Source organism: Canis lupus, chromosome 5, assembly GCF_011100685.1.
Source record: "Canis lupus familiaris isolate Mischka breed German Shepherd chromosome 5, alternate assembly UU_Cfam_GSD_1.0, whole genome shotgun sequence".
Classification (NCBI taxonomy): domain Eukaryota; kingdom Metazoa; phylum Chordata; class Mammalia; order Carnivora; family Canidae; genus Canis; species Canis lupus.
The window spans coordinates 66,843,634-66,864,542 of NC_049226.1; the positions used below are offsets into that span (position 1 = coordinate 66,843,634).

The window sequence follows — 20,909 nt, forward strand, 5'->3', positions numbered from 1 at the left end:
CTTTGGCTGAGCCCCCCCCCCCCATCACTTCCTCCCTTCAGGTCTTTCACTGGCTCTCAAGGGGGCCCCTGTGTGTTTTGGGGTGGGAGAGCTTCTGCCTTCCTGGAGAGGAAGTGTGGAGTCAGGGCCCCACCTGGCCTCCACTTAACCCTCACGCTCTGACAGCAAACCAGGCTTTGCAGGGAAAGGGCAGCAGTTACCTTGCCCAAGGAGAGGGGGCCTCGTGGCCTGGATCCTCAGCAATGTGCCAGACAGAGGCTCTTCCCAACTCCTAATCTCCACCCAGGAAGGAGGTAAAGGTGGGAGTGTGAGAAGGAGAGGAGGGGAAATGAGCTCCCAGCTCTAGTTTGGAGGGGACCCCCCCTTCAATTCTAGGAAAAACCACATCCATAGCAAAAGGGCTTTTGTGTATGCCCGCGAGACAGGCTCTCAGCTCTTAAGATGCCTGGAGAAGTCTCACTTGATCTTGCATTTTGAGATGGGGAAACTGAGGCCCACCAAGGACCTGGCCTGGGTCAACCAGCACTGCCAGGCGAACACCTATCTTTTCTCTCTACCTCCAAGGACAGACTCGTTGCATTTGACCCTCCCCCAGAAGCTTCAATACAGGTGGAGGGCAGAGAGAGTCTAGGAAAGCTTCTGTGGCCCCCCGAAGCCCCTGGCTTCCCAGGCGCATAGAGGCCCTTTGGAGAGCAGGTGATAAAATAGTAACAGCCGTCACAGACACGGTGCCATTAATAGGTCTTCTCAACCGCTGGCTGCGCCAAGTGCTGATGCCGCCTTATCAACACCCCTCGGATGTTCTTAACCTTTCCATGGGCTGTGAATCCCTTTGACAGACTATTGAAAACTAGATCCTCTCCACCCTCCCACCCACATACCTGCACATACCTGTGCCATTCACAGAATGATTTTCAAGTTCTCACCAAACACCTGGAGCCTGTCCATGAACCCATTACCTCCCATCTGTGAACCCAGGACCCAGGTTAGATGCCCCGAAGATATTTGTTTAATCTTCACAGAAGCTCCTAGGAGGTCAGTGTTATCCCTCCCTTTACAGATGGTCACTCCGCCCTGGTTATCCCACACCCTGGGCCATCCTGCAGAGCCAAGATGCAAATCCAGATCTGACTGCAGAACCAGCATTTAAGCCACAGGGCGAGCAGGGGTCTGCAACGGAAAAGGAGGCAGAGACCCTCTGTCCGCATACTGGGAATTGTCGTGGTCCAGATTTGAATCCAGCATTTACCACACAGGGATAAGCTATTTGTGCCTTAGTTTCTTTTGGTGTGGGGCAGTGACTGTTGGTTGATTTTTAATACCTTTATTAAGATATAACAGACATGTAATATTGTGTAAATTCAAATCATACAGTATATTGATTGAATACATTTACGTGTTGCAAAAAAACGAACCCGATCACAACCATGCATTCCTCCCTGCCACCTCTGTCACGTGGTTACCGTTTCTTTTGTGTGTGAGAGCATTTAAGATCTACTGTCTTAGCAACATTTAAATATATGATAAGTATTATTAGCTAATCATCATGCTGTGCACCTTAGTTTTTCATCTAAAAGGAACTAAAATAATGGCACCTATTTCTCGGGGCCATTGTGAGCATTGGGTAAGAGTGTGTGGAGAAAGGCTATCATAGAGACAGAAACCATCAGACCCAGGGGCCCAGCTCATGGGACCGACGGAAAAAATATAGACGGGGATATGGGTAGTTTTTTGCTCTTAGCTTAAAGATCCTTAAGGACACCCCTCCCATCCCAAATCAAATCTGCGCCCCAGCTTTGGCCCCAGGAATCCTAAATTGGTGGGGGGGAGCGTGTAAAAACAGACACGCCTGCCATGTCTCCCACTCCCCAAGCCCAAGGTATTTTTACTGGCTAATTGCTTAAGTGAAGCCGCCCCGGCGGAGAGTGCGCCGTAACCCGAGCAGGGAACCAGATCCAGCTCGGATTGTGCCCGGCCGGCCCAGCGGGAGGGGGCGGAGGCGAAGGCGGCAGCCGACCACCCACGGAGAGGGCAGCCGCCCTGTCCCCCACTATCCCTGCTCTGCATTAGCGTGGGGCCTGAGCCTCCCCTATCCCTGCTCCCTCAAACCCCTTCCAGGCGTTGTCCAAAGACAACACAAGGTAGGGCAGGCTGGGCCCCAGACCTGAGGTGGGCTCCGGGCACTTAGGGAAGCCTCATGGCCTAGGAGAGTCAGTAGGGAGGCCCGGAGTGGGGAGTGGCGGCGGGGTATCTGTGGGTGAAAATGTGGCCCTGGAGACAGGGGACTGTGGAGAGAAATGTCAGGGTCAGGAGACAGGGCATCGCCCCTTCCCTGGGTTATATAGGATGACTTGTGCACAAAATACGTGGTATGTTTCTCTGCAGATGCCAGATGTACACACATATCATGCATGCCAACATGTAGAATATTGTCCAGACATAGGGGCACCTGGCTACCTCAGCCCGTAGAGCATGTGACTCTTGATCTCAGAGTCATGAGTTTGAGCCCCATGTTGGGCATGGAGTTTACTTAAAAAAAAAGAGAGAGAGAAAAAAAAACCTGCAAGAAATAGAGAGGCACAGAGTAGGGTAAGGCGAAGTCCGTGCTGGCATGTCCTCTGGGCACTACAGTGTCAGGCAGGTGTATAAGATCAGGTCTCTGTGCACAGAACGGGGTGAGGTGTGTACATCTAACTCGTTTCTGTGCTGAACATCACAGGATGTGAGTGCGGTGCGGTAGCCTCCCGTGTAACTAATATTGTAAGATTCAATCAGTAGAACTCGTTATGTGTGTAGAATATTCGAGTACACTATGAGGTGTTCCATATACAGACAATTATAAATGTGTATAGCATAGCACATTGCACACAGAGAACAGTCTAAGGACATATACGATGTAATGGGTTCCAGACACAGAACATTATAGGCTCTTTGGACCATATGATACAGAATTACATAGACTGCTGTAGGTGTGCATGTGCTCTACTGGGTTATGTACACGAACATTGTAAGATGTGTACACTTTGATGCCTGTGGGCACAGATTATCTTGGGAGAGTTGTTGGTGCGACATTCGCAGTTCGTCCTAGGGACAGCATATCACAAGGAGTTGCAGCAGGCAGTGTGTTTCCGCAGAGTGCAAATAGGTAAACGGACAGACAGACATCAGGGGGTTCGAGTGTGATCAACACGCAGAAAAATCCTGCAGTGCTCACACCACTAACGCTGTGTGCCTGGGTGCCCCGGCCAGTCACTAGCTCATGAGACCATAACCCTGGAAGGTGATTCGCTCATCTCAGGTCCCAGGGAAATGAAGTGACTCTCCTACTTTACTTTTCTGGCGATAGAGTGACTTTTATGCACTTTGTCATGCTGGCAAAGGTGAGTGGTTCTTGGACTGGAGTGGAGACGTGGGGACAAAGTGCTTCTGTGTTTGTCACAGAGAAGCTGTGAGCTCAGGACCATGTGGAATGAGCACTGGAAGGTGAATTGTGGAAAGCCCCAATGCCTGGATGTGCTGGGGCCATTGGAAAAACTGATCTGCAGTGCACACGTCATTTGGGGAGGGGGGCTGTCCCTATCTGTACTCATCACCACCCAGCTAAGCTCTGAACCTCGGTGGCCCTGTTCTGTCAGCGACAGGCCAGATTTTGGCCCCTACCTTTGAGACTCTTCATGGGTGACCCCAAGATGAAGAGGAGAGAGTGGCAGTGCCCTGTGTGCAGATGAGGCTTGGAAACCCCACCTATGGGGACCACCAGGGCCGCGTGGGAGGAGCAGCGGTGGGGAGAGTCAGCCACACACCCAACCCTGGCAGATCGGCTGTCTTCCTGTCAGCTGCACATTAGAGACACTTTCACATTTTGATCAAGAAAAAAAAAAAAACCCCAAAACAACAAAGTCTCATATTTGGGCTATTGCTGCCCTGAGCTCACTCCTCTGTTCGGGCACTTTACCCAAAAGCACACATTTTCCATGACGTTCTTCAATGAAATATTTGACAACACTGCAGCCTAGGAATTTACAGCTCTCTCCCCTGTGAGATTTTTGGGAGTTTTCTGGCATTAGCAGTACATACTGCTCTAAGACACAGAGACTGCTCCCGGGACACGGAGCGTCCTGGTGCTCCCATTCCGGATGCCTGGCCGGTCTGCAGCTCTCCTTCTTCCCACAGAGGCATCCTGATATATTTTTACCCTCACTGCTGGGACAGCTGTACTCAGAAAGATAGGATGAAGATGTTCCTTCTCACACCAGCAGGCGTGTGTGTGCATGTGAGGATGTGTGTGTGTGTGGGGAAGAGAAGATGCCTCCCAGATTTAGTTTTCCAACAAAAGATCCACACAGGAGAGAATTGATGCCCAGAAGGTGCAGCCTGGAGGAAGGGGCTTTGGGCCCGCACTTACTCCGAGGTTGGGGCTCCCGGTAGAAATAAATCCTGAAATAGGAGGAGGAGCAGTGCCCAGGGAAAATGCAAATGAATTCTGTAAGAGTTTCTAAAAAGAAACAAACCAAAAGGAAAATATAAATTAAATTTCAAGGGCCAGGTATTTTGTGTTTCTTAGAATTGAAGGAAAGATAACTCACACACACACACACTCAGCCCTTGCGGAAGAGGGCATTCGAACCGAGTGAGGTCTGGGAATTGGGGACCGGGCAAGGTGGGGAGATGAAGGGAGGGGGCGCTCAGATTTGTTCCTTAATCAAAAGCAGCAATTTGCTCCCAGAAAGCTACCCGCGTGTGCAATCAAAATGTGCCTGTTGGTCTCCACTTCTTGCTAGTGGTGCTGTCTATTCCCATTCAGGGAGCGTTGAAAATGATGATAGCGAGTGTTATTTTGGGGGAGAAATCAAAATCCGCCCAGCCGTGGCACAGCTTGGGAAGGGAGGGGTGGGCAGAGGCGGGGGCTTTACCTGCCTGAGGGCTCAGCCCCGCAAGCCAGGGTTTGCTGAGAAAATGGAGCTGATACTCTCTTTCCCTCTTTCCACTATTCCCCGTGATCTGGTTGGCTCCTTTTGTCCCAGCCGGGTTCTAAGTCAGCTGCCACGGACCCTGGAAAGCTTTGTGTGTGGGCGCATGGGAGCCCACATCGCTTTGCTGAGCCCCGTTTCCTGTAGGATTGATTGGAGGGGTGGCTCTGGTGTGGGACTCGGGAAAGGTGACTGCTCCTGGGAGGTCAGAGCTGGGTGGGGTGCTTGCTGGGCAACCTGGCCTGTGCACCTAGAGCAGAGGCACAGGTGCCTGGGAGACATAGACACACTCCCCTCCTCAGAGAGGGCCCCAGGGATATTTAGTTATTAGAACCCAGAGACACCTAGAGTGGGAGACATGGAGAGCAAGACCTCAAGACGCACGTTCGGGATCGTGGGACAATCAGTTCACAAACCCGGGAGAGCCCGGAACGGACTGAGAACAAAGCCAAGGCTGAGCTGGAGAAACAAAACTCACAAGGATGGACGGATTCTGCTCCGGGAGGAGGGCATCTAGAACACTAGCAGCCAGCCCTCCGCCTTCCAGGGGGTCAGGCAGGGAGCTCCAGACCCGAGTGAGGAATGTGTGTGTACGAAGGAGAGAGGGAGCGAGCAGGGGAAGGGAGGGAGGGAGACAGAGACAGAGACAGAAAGGGAGACGGAGAGGAGGAGGGAGGGGGGAGGGAGACAGGGAGGGAGAGAGGTGTCTGGAGGTGCAGCCTCAGCTAGGCACACACAGAGCAGACTTCTCTCTGGGGCTCCGAGCACGCAGGTGGGGGCCACTCTGACGTGGAAGTTTCTCTGCAGACCGTATTCCTGGGAGTATTCATTCCCTTTTAGCCCTGGAATGGGGTTTCCCCAGGAGAGTGAGGAAGGGTATTTGAGGGGCCCTTCTGGTGCCCTAGGGGCTTTGAGTAAAGCCTTAAGAGGAAGTCATGGGCTGAGTAGAACAAAGAGAGCCTCTGCAAATGACTTCATCTCTGGGTGCCTCAGTTTCTTCATTTTGAAAAGAGGATAAGGTTAGTACCCATCTACAGAGCTGGCCTGAGGACCAGATGAGAAATGCTGGAACTGCCCCATATGTAGGGTCTGGGAAGGGTGGTGAGGTGAGGGGGATCTCTGAATGCGAACCAAGGTAGAGAGAGCTGTTGGGAGTGCAAGTCCTGCCTGATTGAGACTCGATTCCGTGGCTGTGTGACTGGGGCTGGTGGCCTTACTTCTCTGTGCCTTGGTCTCTTCATCTGCAGAAGAAGAACAGTGACAGCACCTCCTTCTGGGTACTGACAGGATTAGCTACATGAGCAATTGTTAACCATGGTTGTTATTATTGGGGGTGCTCCTTCACTTATGGTGTTTGAGGATCTAGGGGGTTGAGATTCCTTGTCCCTTTCTCCTGGAGGTCCCAAAAGTCTATGGAGCTCCAGCCTTGGGACTTGGTTTAACAGAACCAGAGATTTGGTGGAGTGAACACAAATTGGGGAATCAGCCCACGTGAGTGGACAAATCCCTTCTTCTTTGGTCTCCATTTTACAATCAGTGAAATGGGCTGCCCTGGGCAGTATGGTTGTGAAAGTGGCTCAGAATCCTGGTCCCAACCTCAGGGAGAGGAGTGTAGGGTTGGAGGAGAACTGCCTCTGAACCGGAGCTTTCTGACACAGAATGATGATGAAGTCTCTCTCAGGTGTGCTCCTCCCCACCCTACACCCCACTGGCCACACCTAGGCCCTGATCACCCTCTTCAGTCTACAAGACCCTCAGAGGCTCCCTACACTCATGGGGTGGCCTCCTGGAGCAGGTTGCCTGGTGGGCCAATGACCTGGGTTAGAGTCCTACCTCCTTGCTGGCCAGCTGTGTGACCTCTGGAAAGCTTCTTAAATTCTCTGGGCCCCCTTTCACATTTGCATGATGGTGAAAATAAAGCTATCTCCCCGAGGGGACACTGAATGGGAATAAGCATTGTGGTTAGAGAAGCACTGAGCGCCTACTTTGTACCAGCCCTGTACTAAAGGGTTGCTGCTGTGGAGCCCATTTCACAGATGGGAAAGCAAGGCACAGCACAGGCAGTGAGAGCTCCATAAATGTGGGATCAATTGAAAGGCATCTTCTTCCCTCCCCTGTGGTCAATATGGGGTCCCAACTCTGGGCTCCACTGGCCAGTCCGGAAAAAGAGGGGAGACTGTCACCACCCCCATTTTCCGCCCTCCAAAACAGTAAAATAATAGCCCTGTTAACACCCCATCCCCCAGACAAGGAGGGGAAAGTCCAAGCCCCTCGCAGAAGCCCCACCAACCCCCATCCCGCTTCCCGGCACTGTGGACGTCTGGTCTGAGCACTCTGCCAGGGTGTCCGTGTTGCTGCGGGTGGGGGCTCATTTAGCTCCTACACTGCTCCCTCCCAGTGTGCTGAGGCACAAAATTGGGGCAGAGGACTTGGAGCAAGGCCGACGCTGGAGCAGCCCTGGCTCAGCTCTTTAGAGGCAAAGGGGTCCCTGCTTCCCAGCAGCGGACCTCCCGGGAATTCCTGGGAGTGGGGTCCTGACCGGCCCAGGCACCAGGTCTCTCTCTGGGGAGATTCCATAGCTCTCCCCCTTCATCCAGTTGCCACTCCCCATGCCTAATGCTGCGGAGCTCCTTCATTTCAAATGTGCTGTGTCCCTTTTTTACTATTATTATTTTTGCCTCTCCGTGCTTAACTTGTTCCCAAGGGGCAGCTTTTACCCTACAGAATTAAAAAATCCAACAGAGGAAAAAAAGTAGCCACTCAAGCTTTCTAGTCCTTTTATTCTGAAACATATCTTCTCAATGCTTGCAGTACTCCGTGTCTTTGAACAACTCTGTCCCACAGGGATCCTAGCCCTCCGTTGGTCTTTGTCTTGGGGCACTAGGCTTTCACTATGCACCCCCTGTCTCTGCCGGGCACCAATTAATCTTTATCCTGGGCATATTTTTTTCTTATTAGCAATTACCTACAAAAATCCTATCCGTCCATGGGAAGATGTATAAGTAACCTGCTATTTTTAAAAGCATAAACCCGAAAGTATTTTAAACATTTTGTTATACTCCCAAGGTCAAAGTCAACGCTTTTATCTCCCTCCTCCCACCTGCCTTTTCTCTGTGAAAGTTGGAGAATGGCTTAGGTCCACGTGGCGGCTGCAGGCACCGCTGCCCCCTGGGGTCACCCCCCCTGCATTGGGCTAAGACCCGTTTAATTCACCATGAAAAGTAATTCAATTAGGAATCAAATTCGCTCTTTTTTAAAGAGACCAGTAATGAGTGTCCTAACACCGCCTACCCCCCCCCCCCCGCCGGCTACCACCCCCACGTTTTTCTCTGCGTTTCTGCAAAGCAGCATTTTCGGAAGGACTTGGCTTCAGGGGAGCTGCCCTGCACCACCGCCTACCTGCCCCTAACCCCTCTCTCTCGGCCTCTGTCTCTCTCTGAAGCTGCCCAGACTCACTCTGCTTTGGCGAGCCTGACTTGAGCATTCTTTACGTGGCCTCCCCGAGGAGAGTTGCCGAGCGCTGGCGTTCGGCCGAGGCGGTGCGCCCGGGTTTCTCTCGCGCGCGGACCCCGGCGGCCGCGGGGCTCCCAGTGCGCCCTGGCTCGGCTCGGGACTGGCGGGGCTGAGCTGCGGCTCCGCGTCCACCGAGGCCGCGGCCACGGCCGCGCGAGGGTCCTGGGCAGCCCCGGCTGGTTACTGCTGCTCTCCTTCTGCGACCAAGCAATTATTTTAACCTTGGTTTGGGCTAATGATGGGTTCTGCTTGCGTGAACGCGGTGTTTATTTTACCTCCATCGTCCCGGGGGAGGGGGTGTGCGCCCGGATGCCGGCGACGGATGCTGCAGTTGCAGACTGAAAACTCTCCGGCCCCCGGGGAGGGTCGGGCTTGGGGACATGGGGGCAGTGAGCACCCCTTTCTCACCCGCAGGGCCCCATGCAGCCTTCTTCCACCCGCGCCTCTGAAGGGAGAGGCTGGGGGTCTCAGGGCACTCCTGGAGAGGCGCCTTCTGGAAACCAATTACGCGCGGGTTTCCAGGCCCAGCGCCCCGCTTTGGCCGTGGCGGGACTGCCCAGTCCCGGATCCTGCGGCGGCCCCGGGCACACACGAAGGAGAGGGGCAGAGGGGAAGGGTCTCAGCGCTGGACTCTGGATGCATCGTAGGTCACCGCTAGAGGGGGACGCCTGGACTGGAACTAAGGTCCGTGCATTGGGGCGTCTGGAGTGGGGCTCTCTCTTTTCCCCCCAACCCCCGCTAAACTGGGAAATCCACTTAAACTGCAAGAATGCTTGGGACATGTCTATAGGGTGATGGAAAAATAGCAGGATACCAAAAATTGTGCAGTAACGAAAGGAGAAAAAGCACATCAAAGGTCTACTACGTGGACCATTCTGGCTACCTTGTGCGGAGCGGAAATTACCCGAGAAACTGGCTCTGTGCTCCACCTGCCTCTGCCCGTATAGACAGCCTAGAGGGGATCCCTGAGTGAGTCAGGCTGACTGCCATCTCCAAAACCCTCCCAATTTTTTTTAATTGCAGTGGGAGTGGGGTCGAGGTGGGGGGATGGAGGGCGAAGGGCAGACCCGGGACTTCGGCTGACTCTGATAAACTCTGATTTGGGAGGAGATTACTGCAGGGGCCCACGGAACACGTGCACACGCAAACGTCCGTGCTCGGGGGGGTTATGAACCTCGGATCGGGGCTGTGTGAACAGGGACACAGGACGTGGGCGCAACATCGAGAACTGCCAGGCGGGCGCCAGCACCACTGGTGTGGATGGCTGAGACCCCACCCTTACTACTGTTCTTCCTCCACCAGAAGCCCACCGCAGTCAAGAGTGGGGCTCCTCCAACCCCAGGACGGAGATCCCCGGTGGTGTGTCCCCGGGGGGCCGGCTACTTGCTCCACCTCACAGGACGGTTCGTCCCCCGGGATCCTTCCTTCACCTCGCAGGACGGCCCCATCCCCTGCGCCTCTGGCTCACTCCTGCACCTCGCCTAGCGTCTAGCTGAGCTGAGACCACGATGCTTCCAACTGGGTTAGCTTGCTGCCTGGGCCGCCGGAGAGCAGCTCCTGCTGGAGGCCGGGGGTGGGCAGGTAAAGAGGAACCAATTTGCCCCGAGGCTTCATCAACAAGAGGCTTAACTAGGAATTCAGGTTGACAGCTCAGCACCTCCGTGGGGCACCGGGGGCGGCGGCCAGCCCGGTGACGCTGGGAGCTGTGGGAGGCGGCTCGAGAGCCTGGCGGCCTGAGGCTTCAAAGCCGTACCCAGGCAGGCCTGGGCCAGCCCGCACAGCCTGGACTGCGTGGCCCCGGGCGCCTGGGGCGCACCGCTAGGGTGGGGGGCCCTGCGGGTGGGCGAGCGCGGGCCGGTGGGCGCTGGGCCGCCTCTCCTGGCGAAGTAGGTGGCCGTGTATATTTTTGTTCAAGTGGTGTTTATGTTAATGAAAAAAGGATGGAATTACAAACAGCCCGCCGATTGCGCTGCGGCCGCGGGGCACTTGCGGTGCTGGTGTCCCAGGCCCAATCAAAGGGCGCGCGCCGGGGTTGGGGGGGGCCTTCCGCCGTGCCGCGAGCCCCCCCAGGGGTGAAATTGTCGTGCCTCCTCCCCCAGCCGCCGGTAATCTGGAACTCTCCTTTTGGAATCACGCCCCCAACCCCGCGGTAGCACGATCAAGGTTTTTGGGTGAAGGAAAACCCTAATTTAAGTCGTTCAGTGCCTTTTTTAAAGGGCACCCAGATAACTCTTGTGGAACACTGGGGTGGGGACAAATTCAGTCTCCCTTCTCTCTTCAGCTCTTGGCTTTCCCTTACCTCTTCTTTATTTTAAAAATAATATAACCAGCCCACAACTTCTTCTATTTGCTTCCTGGCCCAGGATGTCCTTCTGAGGAAAAGGAATTGCTCTGCTTCTGATCTCCAGGTTCCCCAACCTCGGGGAACTTTTTCCACCAGCACTCACAGCCTGCTGTTCCTCTGCAGAGCGGGAAATCCTCAGTGCCTCCCTTTCTTAACTCAGTGAGAACTGAGAAGAAAGAGCAGGACCCAGCAGGACACAGCACGGCCCAAGTCGGGGGCTTCTGACCTCTCAGGGAGGCTTGGAGGCTGGCTGTGGCTACAGCCAGACGGATGGTTGTCTCCGGCCCAGGGCGGCAGCGAGGCTGGCTCCATGCCCCACGCTTCCCCGTGGAAATGCACCCCCATCCTCCAAACACTACCCTGTGTCTCCACAGTCAAAGTGAAACAGTGGGAAAATGTCAGGCCTCGTCTAGTCCTTTCCTAGAGGACACTGGACAGGGGCGATTTTGTTTTTTCCCACACATTTCCTGGGCTTTTCACCACACCGTGCTTTGAGGACGCTGCTCCCCGTGCTTTCCATCCCCGCAGCTCCCGATCTGATCCGTTGGGGCTCCGGTGGGCAGGGCACTGGCTGCTGCAGGTATTAGGTGTCACTCCAGGGAGCACCCTAGCCTGGCGCTTCCATCCTGGCTATCGGATCTACCAGCACCACGTTCCGTTCCCCAGGTCAAATCTATCTTTCCCCATCTCTATAGGGCAGACACATTCCTCAGAAAAGCTTTGAAGGCTCAGCTCTGCAAGTGAGCTCTCCCTCCGCAGGGCGAGTTGCTCTTAGGATGGTTCCTTCTACTTCCTAGTTTTAGGTAGAGAGTACCCATGTCGGGGTGACCGGCTCCAGGGAGGATGTCTGTTTAAGGACATCGTGGCCATCTCTCTCCTCTGCCTCCTCAGGGCCCCATGCCGACCCCTGGAAACCAGGGCTGGGAGGTTGGATCTGTGCGTGCTTCCAGGGACCAGGGTCATGGAGTCGCTCAAGCCCTGGGTTTGATTAGATCAAAGGATCTTGAGGTGGGAGGTGCAAAAGTGTGGGTGTATTTGGGGGGAGCACCTCATAGCTCTCACTGGTTGCTCAAAATCCCTGACATACTCCCTCCCAGGTAAGAGCCACCAGCTCGAACAAACTGAACCTCATTTATGGTTATTGGTACCCTTGTTCTTTCAAAGAATCGCCATTTATCAAACCCCATGCACTTGGCTGACATCCTCTTGATGGGTTTCGTGGCCTTGACATTGTGCAGCGGAGGGAAAAATCCAGGAGACCAGGGTGAGGGATGGTCTTCTACATGCCTCAGTCTACCCCGGTCCTCCAGGCTGGGGGTGGGTGTCACGGCTCCAGCCGGGCCACATTTTTCTCGCAGAAGTGCTGGGGTCGCAGGCTCAGAGGCAGGAGACCTGGCGCAGTTGTTGTGCGGAGCCCCTCCTACTTGTGGCCCGGCTCAGCAGCTGCGTGACAGCACCAGCGCCAGCGAGCTCCCTTGTCCTGGTAGCTTTCTGCAGGTGCCGAGGTGTCCTCGTTCCCAGCTCCCCTCGCCCATCACCAGCCCTGACGCAAGCGGGAGGTTTATGTTGGGGACACTTCAAACCGGTGTTTAGTCTGTCGAGCTTGGTGGCAAGGCGCGCATCTCAAGCCCCGCGCCCAGCCAGCTGGCCTTGCATCCTGCCCAAGGGGGTGGAGGTGGCTTTTTTCTGGGGGGCTTTGGAAAGCAGAGGATCAGGTGAAAAGAGGGGGCCCGTCTCCTGCAGGCTGCTCTCAGAGGTTAACGGTCGTCCTGGTTGGCTCAAGCAGCGGGCTCCAGGGGCAGCCGGGCCTAGGAGGCATCCCCACGGGGCTCCTGAGCCTTCCCCCCACTCAGCAGCTCCAGGTGCCTCGGGCGCCTCAGGAGCCGCTTTCCCCGCCTGCTTCACTTTCTCTGGGGCTTTTCTCCGGGGCAGCCGGTGCCAGATGCGGAGCCCTGAACTCGCCTGCGAGCTGGCGGGCCCAGCCATTTATTCCATCCTGCAATTAAACCCGAGGTCAAATATCTCCTTAACGACGCTATCAGGCCAGCGGCTCATTATGGCGTATATTTAGCCATAAACTATGGGTTGTAGCAAGGAGGAGATGAAAATTATTGTGCTCTGGGAATGAATCCTTTTAGCAGAAACCAGAGCTGTTATTTAGCAGGGAGAACTAAGTACAGCCTCAGGCTTCCAGGCGACCCCAGGCGGGACGAGCCGCGCTTCCAGGCCCTTTCCGCTTCAGCTTCTCCTGTGCCCCCACCCGGGCCTGGCAGGAGCGGCCTCCCTGCTGCTTCCCAAGGCCCAGAAGGCGCCGCTGGGGAGGAATCTGCTTCTCCGTGACGGGGCGCTTGACATCCACTGCGTCTGCTCTCAGCTCCCACGTTTGGAGACCCCCCTCAAACCCAGAGGCCTGGTTGGCCCCCCCGAAAGCCCATGGCAGCACTGTAGGGAGGTGGCACGGCAGTTGTGCTGGGGAATGGTCTGGAGCGTGGTGGGTCCAGCATATTCGGCTTCCAGTGTGGTTCTACCTCTCCTGGGCTGCCTTGGGGGGGTGGTTACCCAACCTCTCCACACCTCAGTAGCCTCATCTATAAAATGGGAGAGAAGTCCGACCCCCTTCCAGGAGACTCAGGAGAATTAAATCAAATATGAATGTGAAGGCTGTAGCCCCACTCCTGACGAGGGGAGGAATTCAGTAAACTGTGGCCAAAGGAAACCTCACGAGGATGCTATTGATAAAACATGACTCTCTGAGCTGCTGATCTGAATGATGAAGGAAAGCCCTCTGAAGCGGAGGTTGGAGACAGACCCAGTGGGTGGGGCTCAGACCATCACCAGCTGTTCCCTTGGCTTGGGTAACATTTCCCTTGCTCAGGCCCCAGGGTCCTCATCTTTGGACACTGCCTGCCTCAGAGTGGCTCCTCACGTCCAGAAGGAGCTGAGAGGCAACGGCAGGGTCCCCAATGCAGAGCTGTGCTAAGAGGAGGCACTCACGCCTGTCTCACTGCCTGTCTCTCCTCCTCAACATCCCAGATGTCGCCAGGAGCTTCCAGACATGCTGAGGATGCTCCCCTTGGCCCTGGCAGTGCTCACGGGGTGGAGATTGTCTGGGCCAGAACCACCCCAAATTTAGCCTTTCAGAAAGTGACCGCATGACCCAGAAGCTACAAATATTTGGACAAACCAGAAGAGGGAGGCCCCAGTCTAAACGTTTGCCCAAGGCCCCCGAGGGAGGGAATAAACTAATCCCAGGGCTAATAGGCCCCATCGGGGCAGGACAGGTGTGTCGTTGAGGAAAGAGGCTGTGGCCACCACCCCCACTGACCAAGGCTCGACTTCCTTGGCTTCTGGGCTGGGCAGGACACCATTCTCCATTCTTCTCTGTAGACTTCCCCTCTTGACAACACACACACACACACACACACACACACACACGTCCCAACCAGATCCCTGTCACTGCCTCCTATTTTAGTATATGTGCTGCTGAAGTGAGCACCTGTCACTGCCTCCTTAGGGCAGCCTCCCCACACCCCTGAGGTGCTATCCTCTCAGCTCACCCACATCTCCTTGTCTCCTTCTTCAGCACTATCCAGAGATGGCAGAGAGTCCTGGGGTCCCTCTGAACTTAGGTCCTGGCAAGGGGAGGGTACCCACAGCCTTTCTTTGTGCATCAGGGCCAACTCTAGAGGTGTTTGCAGTTGTGAGGGGAGCTCTGGATGGCTAGGTGATGCTGTGCTGGTACTGACAGGCCATATCCTGCCCCCAAGCCACAGTTTCTTCTTGGGGGGATGGGCATTCTGTGTTAACATGCCAAAGGCCAGACCTTCTACCTCTGATATTCGAGGGTATGACCCTGCTTGGTTTGACTGACTTGTCTCTCTTCAGGGGCATCACTAACCTCATCACCTTCATGAAGCCTGTGCCAGGTGCTTCACAGGCATTTAATCCCGAGGTGGCTCTGGGATCCAGGCTTCTCTGATGGCTCAGGGCTGGGGTGGGGGCACAGGGAGGCATTCAACAGATTTAATCATAGGGAGTCCCTATCGAGTGGTATTGTAAGATGTGACTTTTGTTGGTTGACATATAAATACACATGTGGCTTATTGTTATGCAACAACATGCATCGAGGGTATGAGGTTCTTTGGGTTGCACACTGTATGTATAACTGAGGAGCTCCATCGGGTGGAAGGGGCACCAGCAGCCAGGGTGTCAGTGCTGGATGAGTCTGCTCATCAGCCTCAGGTGGATCTGAAGCACTGGCTTGGACAAACTGTGGACTGGCTCAGAAGCAGGGACTCACTCCCCCACCCAGGGCTGGCTTCCTTGCTACTGTTCAGGTTGTTCTGTTGCTGGGAGGGTCTCCCATCTGAGATGACAAATGCATTTTAGCCTGACACACTCTTGGAAGCACACTGACTGTTACTCACAGCGAGAGAATCTGCTGCCCAAAACATTTATTTCATTAGAAGCGTGTTTACTGTCCGGCGAGCCGGCTGCTCCAGTGAGGAGCCCCAAAAACAAAGCTCCAACTGTGTCCTCCGGGGCCTCGAGATCATGGTTCTTGCACAGACTAAGTTCTCTCTGTTAAAAAATGTTTTCTTTCCTATGCTTTCTTCTCCTTTGAAAATGAGATTGAATGCCTTTCTTGTGTCAGGCTTGCTCAAGCGGTGGAGGAAATGGCTGAAGATCCAGAAGGATCAGTCAACTAACACAACTTTTCCCCGTTGGGATCTCATTTTGGTCTCTGATGTCAGCCTCACATGCATGCCTACGGCTCACCTGGAGGGAGCCGGGCTCCAAGAGAGAGCCCTGCTCTTGGTTTGGGAGGCAGGACAGCAGTGTGGTCGGCCCATCCTCTGTGCCAGGCTCCGTGCGGAGTGTTCTGTTACCTGGTGAATCCTCCAAGCAGCGCATGAGAGACTTTGAGATCATGATTCCCATTCTGCTGATGAGGTCATGGAGGCCCAGGGAAGTTTGACTAGTCCACAGTCACATGTTTCCGACTGGTGGAGCCAGGGGCTGACATGGGATCCAGCTGCAAGTCTCAGGCCTTAGAGACCTGCCGGAGCCTTCATCGCTGCCACGGACCTTGAACACAGACACACGGCAAGGAATCCTGCCCATGCATCCTGGAGGAGCTGTAGGGGATGGTGCAGAGTTTGAGGCGCAGCATGGGTAGGTGCAAACATAAATTGCCTAACTTCCATATCGAGCTCATAGTTTTCTGAAAACAGTTGACTTCAGACCACCCTGGAATCACTCCTGATGTTCTAAAAATTGCTTTCTTAAAAAAAAAAAAATGTGTGTGTGTCGGGGGGTGGGGAATGTTCTGGTTTGTGTGCCAGTGTCTGTGAGACATCTGGAGCATCTGTTCTCGATAAGGCGACTCTTCCAAACAAGGTTTGTGAAGAGGTGACCCAGATTCGACTTTGGGATGCAGAATGCTTAATTTGACCAACAGCCGCACCGCCAGCACACCCAGCTCCATCCTTGCCTTTGAAAGATACACAGTGAGATATGTGAGCCCTGGGCTTTACCTCCCAGTAAGCCAGGGGCCTGGGGCCTGGAGGAAGGGGCCGAGAGGGAATGAGATCGGGCATAAGCTGAGAACCAGTGGGAGCCGGGCACAGGGCGGTGGCAGGTGGGGGGCATTGTGATTTGTCTTTACTCTTGTGTGCTCTGCTTTTCTCCAGAGTAAAAGTATTTCAAAAAATTAAAATAAAGGCAGCTCGGGTGGCTCAGCAGTTTAGCACCACCTTCATCCCAGGGCATGATCCTGGAGATCCGGGATCAAGTCCCACATCAGGCTTCTTGCATGGAACCTGCTTCTCCCGCTGCCTGTGGTCTCTGCCTCTCTCTCTCTCTTTCTCTCTCTCTCTCTCTGTGTGTCTCTCATAAATAAATAAATAAAATCTCTTTTAAAAAATTAAAATAGCATTTCCAGAGCTCATAGGGACCAACATGGCAGGGTAGGGCCTGGGGGAGAGTTCACTGGTCCTAAAGATGCATTAAACACGTGCACACGCATACACACATACGCACGCACTCACGCAGAACACACGCAGAAAAGAATTCTTGGCATTTCAAGCTGAAAAGAAGCCTGATGTGGTTTTGCTCGCTCTGACTTCTTATAGTGACAAACACGAAGACCAGGAGGGGTAAGTGGCTTACCCAGTGTGGCACCGCAATGTTGGTGGTAGCGTCAGGACTAGATCGCACGAAGACATAGACGTTTGTTTCATTTTGTTTTTAACTGGGTCATGTAGCAGAAGAAAAGCATTCAGTATTCACAGTTTTATGAAATCACAGAAGTGAGCTGTCAGTCACGTCTTAACACTAAACACGTGGACAAAAAGGTGAGCGAGGCAATGAGCCACCTGGACGTTCCAAAAACCTAGAAGCTTTGTGCTCTTGTAGCTGCAGCTTCTAGTTGGTGGGCTGGAGTCCTGTCTTCTCAGGACATTTTGGGACTTGTGGAAATATCTGTAAATATCTGGATGCTGAACACTCACATCCTCTTTTCAGACATCCCAGCCATGGCAGGTGACATGACAATGCTCTCCAAGTATGTTCCATACAATAGGACTTAACACAGGGTAGATTCGGGGCATCCCAAATTGTCAGACCAAATCTGTGCTCTAGCTGGGCCTCCAGAACGGACTGTCGCGTAATGCCGACTTGGCCTGCCGAGATAGCTACGTGTTTACCTCGGGCAGGAGGCAGGAGGTAGCACCGGACCTGCCCCAGTTGGGACCACAGCTACGCCTGCCAGCCAGGATTGGGAAGTCACCACCCACTGCCTCTGGACTCGCCATGGCGCGTGACTGGACTCTGGCCCACTGCCGCATGCTGCCCGGGTCTCGGTGCCCGCACACCTGTGCAGCTGGCCAGATGCTGGGACCTGCTCCAGGCTGCCTCCCTCTGCCTCCAGGTCATGGCCAGCTGCGCCTCACTGGCTGGATCTCATTCCCCACTGCACGATGGCTGCTGGGAGTCTGGGAAATGTAGTTGTTCTACTTTCCTGACCTGGAGACACATGAGAAGAGGGGAGGGGATGCTGGGAGCCCATCAGAGGCAACACGGCTCAACACAGGAGAGGCCCTGTTCATGGTGCTGGCGAGCCCGTGTCTGGCTGCCTGTGATTCACTGTCTCGCTGCAGCTCATCTGTCCCGGTCCCCAGGACCTAGACAGCACCAAGGACATGCTTGGAAGGACACATTCACTCTGCATTCACTCACTACCTCCCCGCTTCTTCATTCAACAAATATTTACTAAGCACCAGGTGTCGCCCTCGTGGTCATAAAGAGCGGGCATCCTGGTGGGGAGATGCAAAGGTGAGCATCTGGGAAGGGCAAATCATCAAGAAAGTTCATCTAATAGAGTGAAGTGCCCTGAAGAGAGTAAAACCAGCAATGAGTGGGAACCAGTGGTGGAAGGAGGCCACAGTATGTGTGACGAGGCCTTCAGAGGACCCCGGCTCAGCCCCCATGTGTGGGGCCACACGAGAGACCCCGCTCCAGAGCTGTCCAATCCAGCCCCTCTTCAATTCCTGACCCACAGAAACCGCGAGAAATAATAAAGTCACTGCACATAGGCATGATTTATTATGTAGCAATAGATAATCAGGAAAAGTCTGATTTACATTTTAAATGTACACTCTTAATTGAAATAGAACATATAAGCAGAAAATGCCACAAGTTAGCTCAGTGAGTTTTTTTTTTAAGATTTTATTTATTTATTCATGAGACACACACACACACACACACACACACACACACACATGCACACAGAGAAGCAGAGACATAGGTAGAGGGAGAAGCAGGCTCTATGCAGGGAGCCCGACGTGGGACTCGATCCCGGGTCTCCAGGATCACGCCCTGGGCTGAAGATGGTGCTAAACCACTGAGCCACCAGGGCTGCACCCCCCCTCTTTTTTTTTTTTTTTTTTTTAAAGATTTTGTTCATGAGAGACACACAGAGAGAGGCAAAGACATAGGCAGAGGGAGAAGCAGGCTTCCCATGGGGAGCCTAATGTGGGACTCGATCCCAGGGCCCCTGGATTACAACTGAGCCAACGCAGACAATCAACCGCTGAGCCACCCAGGCGTCCCAGCTCAGTGAGTTTTTTCAAAGGCAGTGCCCTCTATAAGCAGCGCATAGATGAAGGTCTGTCATCCCTGTCCCCCAGAATTAGTGTGTGAAATCCTAACCCCCTGTGTGATGGTATCGAGGGTGATGAGGACGTGAGTGTGGAGCCTCGCCATGAGAAGAGTGCCCTTGTGAGAGGCCCTGGAGAGCCACACCCAAGGACTTGGCCAGAAGGCACCGTCATTGACTGAAGACTCGGGTCCTCACCAGACACTGAGTCTCCAGGACCTAGGTCTTAGACTTCTGGCCTCCAGAGCTGTGAGAAATCTGTGTCTGTTGTGTAAGGTGCCCAGGCTATGGTGTTTTTGTCATAGCCACCCAAACCAACGACGCATAGAACGTGACCATCCTCCTCACGCCATGCAGCCGATCGTCCTGCCCTGTTGTGAACATTGTGTAAATGGAATCATACAGTGTGGCCTGGTGACTCCTGCTTTGTGTCACACCTAAGTGACCCCCATAGGCCGCTGCAGGGAGCCACAGGGCATCCCATCCCTCACACCAGCCCAAGCCTTCCACTCCTCCCACTACTGAGGGATGTGACCTTGGGGTTCTGATTTGAGACAATTGTCATTGGTGCTGTTGTGAATGCTCTAGTACATGTCTTTGGGCGAACCTATATGTGCATTTCTGTTGGATATTGTCACACTGCCTCTTAACACCAAAGACAGCACCCTAAAATCTAGGTGGCTTAAAACAGCAACCATTTCTTCTTTCTCAGGATTCTGTGGACGCCTGGCTCAGGTGGGCAGTTCTGCTCCACTGGATGCTCACCTGCACCAGCAGGCTGGGTATGCGAGCTGGTTTGCTCTCCTGGCTGGCAGCTGGTGCCGGCTGTTGCTCTGCGCAAGAGCATCTCACACTCCTCCCTGTGGCCACGCCATGTGGTTCCGGCTCCTAATGACTCCAAGAGGGAGGAAGTAGAGGCTTCTTGCCTTCCTTCAGTCCTGGCTTCAGATGCACAGACACCACTCCATTGGCCAGAGCAGTGGGAGGGTCAGCCCAGATTCCAGGGGAGGGCTCTGTCTCTGGGTGGAGGGCATGTCAGTGGGTACAGTCTGGAGCCTAGTGGTAGAGAGTGGATTGTATGTCAGAGTCCACTGGGATATAAGAATCATCTGAGGGAGGGATGCCTGGGTGGCTTAATGGTTGAACGTCTGCCTTTGGCTCAGGGCACGATCCCGGGATCTGGGATCAAGTCCCGCATCAGGCTCCCTGCAGGAAGCCTGCTTCTCCCTCTGCCTGTGTCTCTGCTTCTCTCTCTCTGTGTCTTTCATGAATAAATAAATAAAATCTTAAAAAAAAAAAAAAAGAATCACCTGAGGGCCCTTCTCACCTTTACCTCCACCTCTGCATGAAAGGTCTGTCCTCTCAGGGCCCCTGGGTGTGAGTCCTGAGCAGGTGAGTCAGCACCTTACCTGACCTGAGAGTTGCACAGTGCCCACAGTGGGCCTCAGACACGCAGCCTGCAGGTCAGCACCCACTTGGCCGTGAACTGAGTCTCATGGATGTGCAGCGAGGAACCATGATGTTCATCCACGTGAGGCCTGGGGAGCCTGGAAGTGGGGACGATGTTGGTACTCCTCTCAGGATAGATGGGAACAGTGTGGTGTGTGCATGTGGTGAGCTGCTGTGCAGCTGTGAAAGCTGTCACAGCAACAGGAACAAGTTCTAAACATAGGAAATGTAGAACCAGGGTGGAGGCAGTGCCCCACAATGGGTAGCAGCTCATACCCTGGAGCTTTAATGTGAGGGTCCGAATCTCCCCTCTCCTGCTGACTGCGACCCTGGGCAACTTACTCATCCTCCCTGGTTTTTACATTCTCACCTACTCACCTTCCCCATGTGCAGTCCCCAGAAGCAAGTGGCAGGGAGAGGGGTGCAGCAGGATGTGGAGTGCCTCCTGAGTGTGGGGGGGCCCCTGCTTAACGGC

At 54.2% G+C, this 20,909-nt stretch overlaps 1 long non-coding RNA gene across 3 annotated transcripts in view; it reads left to right on the plus strand.

Annotated features, from left to right (window-relative positions):
- The window catches only part of LOC102153633, a 71,760-nt gene that overhangs the window by 1,244 nt on the left and 49,607 nt on the right, over positions 1-20,909 (plus strand). For 2 of the 3 annotated variants that reach the window (XR_005359972.1, XR_005359974.1), the window contains exon 2: positions 15,482-16,002. The exons of the other annotated variant lie outside the window; for it this stretch is intronic. This is a non-coding gene — a long non-coding RNA (uncharacterized LOC102153633). The remainder of the gene's footprint in view (positions 1-15,481; positions 16,003-20,909) is intronic. 3 annotated transcript variants of the gene reach the window in all.